We start from the raw sequence: 3,540 nt of genomic DNA on the forward strand, positions 1-3,540 counted from the left end.
TTTGCAAACAGGAGTTCCTGGAAACAGGAATTATAAAGGGGTCATATGCTGGATATTTGTAACCTAATTGCAAGTGTCAGGAAAGACTCTGGTTAGGAGATATATCCCTCACTCTCATCCTCAGCATTACATTTTCAGCCTTTTTTCTCTAGCAAGGTAAATGTCCTGCAAATCTAAGACTATTGCTGCTGCTGCTCACAGTAATAAACTCACCTTTACCCTTTGTTATTTAATCCTTACATCAGGTGTTTTACCTTTTTGTACTTAGTTATTAGTTTTGTAAGGCAGGAACCATCTCTTACATTTTGCATTCTCTAAGTCCAGTGAAGGCTGATATATTTTAAGTTCAGTCACATTTACCACTCAAACATCAATTATATGTTGCTTGTTACCATTCATATGCCATAAACTTCCTTATTGGTTAAGTATGACATCAATCAGAGCATACTAACGTAGATTAAATCACAGCTAAGGAGAGGGTTGTTACATCCTAATGTTACAATTTCCTGTATGAATACAACACCTCTCATGATTTTTGTGTGCAAAAAGGGACAAAAGCATTTCTGTTTTTCAGCCAGGACCCCCAGTGTGTATAAGCACATAGTGACAGCAAGGGACAAAGACAGACTGCTCTGTCCAATTGCTCCTGCTGGGAGGTTGCAGAGCGATACTGAGTGGTATGAGTGGGATGCAGAGCACAGGAACAGCTGTCAAGAGCTGTGCCACCCGTCAGCTTTTTCAAGGGTGTTGTCAGGGGACCTCCAGATGATGATGTTTATCCTCACAGATCTTTTTCAGAGTGGGAGATAGGCCTTAAGTCTCATATGTCACTTATGATTAATATATTTTAAAAAATAAGACAAAAATTACTTTTCTCTCCAAAGCAATGATCAAGATCATTTCTAGAGTGTCAGAGTGCTATTATCATGTAGAATCTCTTTTTCAGCCATCCCAAAGTGTGGGTATTCTCACTGCAATTTCCTGTGGTCACACAATGAAAACAATTCAGAAGTTGGCAACAGGCCGTCAGCACATTAAGAGAAGGACAGGGCTTCCAGCCATCTCAGAAGGCCAACTGTCCATTAAAGCCTGTTTGTGTCTCCTTAAGTGGCACTGCACAATTCTCAGCTGCACTGGTGCCTGAACATGGATATAGGATCACTGTCTTCTGCTCCATCACTCTGGCACTTCCTGTCACACCACAACCATGGAGAGATGGTGTTGGGTTCAGTGTATCTTTTACAAAGAGCTCAGCTAGAAAGAAGATTGCAGGTTGAGACTGGTTTAAAGCTGATGCCAAGAAGTCTTAGTTAAATATATTCCACAGCTTCTGCTGGAGACTCCATCCTCACCACAGCCTGATGTCCAACATCTCCTCTTAAGCCACTCCCACCCCACTGCAGAACACAGACATGCCACAAAGGTAAGGCACTCTGAAATCAGCATTCCTGTGAAATCTGTGTCCAAATCTGTGAGTTAAACTATCTGTAGTCCTGTTGAATTTATGACATTTGAGCCTCTGCATGCAAAGCAATCTAATTTTAAATCTATTCAATTAATTATTCAAGGTAGTGTAGCATTATTATGCTAATACTTTAACGTGCATATTTTAATGCTTTTGTACTGATATAATTTCTCATATGCATCACTTTAGATAAATTTTTGATTAATTGTAATATGGCTAATAGTCACTGTAAGAATAAGGAAATGCAACTAATGAAAAAGTAGATTAAATTTCTATGTAGGGTTACGTGGGCTATATTTTGAGGCAATTTAACTTTCATACATTAATGTATTATCTATGTAAAATATAAACATTCCTTCATTTGCCCTAAGTTTTTAAATCAGAGATTTGAATACAGAGGACTGAAATTATCTGTCATTAAAAGACATATGAATACATAAAAAAATAATTTACAGAGGCTTTATACTATATCAACTTTCAAGTGGTGAAATTTTCAAAAACTCTTACCTCTGGCCGAGTTAGATTGTGATGTAATAAAACCTGAGTTAAATTCACAATAATACTACACAGAAATTGCATGCAGTAGGTACTAAATATGCTCTACAAGGTATCAGTATATATTTTGTTCTTTTATAGCTAATAAGAAGATTTTTACGTTCTTCAAGCTGTAGAATGTATCACCAACAAAACCATATATAAAGACATTCAGCCACTCACTGTTTTCACTGATACAATAAAATAAACAGGTATGAATCAAAAAAGTGCTGCCAGGGAAGGATATCCACTGTCTGCTTGGCGAAGTCAAAGGAATGGTTTCTGGCACATGTTTCACCCAAACCACCAGTGGTTCCCAACAATCCCAAGCACAGCTTGGGAAATAAAACCAGTCAATCCCAACAGGGCATTTGGCTATGGCCATGCTTTTTTAGATGACTCTACAGTACGTGCATTGCCCTTCCCTTGACAGTTGTCCTCCACTCAAGCAATGGCATTATTGCATACTAACATGGATGGAGCCACATAGTTCATGGTGAAACAGAGGGGAAAATGATCTCATAAACAGAAATTTCAGAAAAAAATCCTATTCTGTCAACTCTGATTTTATTGTAAGCACCTATTTTATCTAGAACCTTAATTTCTGGAAATAAGTGATTCCATTACTACTCTCCTATTAAGAAGCATCTTCTTGATGTGCTTGAAGAGCACAGTTCTTTTTAGTTTTCTCTTTCATTTTAATTTTTAATTGTAATTTTTATTATACTAGAAAGAAGGGGCTGCAGAGAGCAGCCTCATACTGCAACCTGAAGTAACTGTAACATCACTTGTTTTGGAAGACAGTGCCACGCTAAGATGAGTAATATCTCTTCACATTGCAAACACTGCACTTTAACCCAAGGAAGAGGTTTCCTGTCGTGGGGATAAATTTCTGCTTTAGATTAATATTTTACCAAGTCTCTCCAGCCTAAAACCATTGTAACTCCTCAGAAAAGCTTGTATTAGATGACAGACATGGAGAAAGGGGCTGAAATGAAGAACAAAGATCTGTCTAGCCTTTGAAAGATCTTCCATCTCTTTAAAAGCCAGATCCCGACTTGTCATTTCTTCTGGGCTCTTAAAAAGAAACCTCCCTTAAATTCAGGGTTTTTTTTACCTTAAGGGAATGATGATTTTGCAGCAAAAACTGCTAGTGAGCTTTTATGTTCTGACTGATAAACAACAGGATACACCAGTGGCCAGTGTATGAGTTTTTGAGCTTTTACACCCACTGCCAGGAAATTATTTTCCTGAAATATTGTATAGTAAAAGCTCAAAGGCAAAAAGTGAGCTATCCGTAAGAGCAAGATGTTTCTTATGGAGACATATGTATAATCTTTAAATTGAAGTATTTCAAATGTTGATGCTTTATGATATGAGAAGTGTGTGAAAAATAAGATTACTGTTTTAATAATATGTTTTATTGGCTTTTCCTGAAATTATAATAGCAATAAAGATGGATGTTGCAAAGAATCAATTTTAGCCCTGTGTTTTATGCTGAACCTTCCTGACATTTGAGCTTCTACAACATTGGAAACTGA

This window comes from Vidua macroura, chromosome 1 (assembly GCF_024509145.1).
Source record: "Vidua macroura isolate BioBank_ID:100142 chromosome 1, ASM2450914v1, whole genome shotgun sequence".
In the NCBI taxonomy this organism is placed as follows: domain Eukaryota; kingdom Metazoa; phylum Chordata; class Aves; order Passeriformes; family Viduidae; genus Vidua; species Vidua macroura.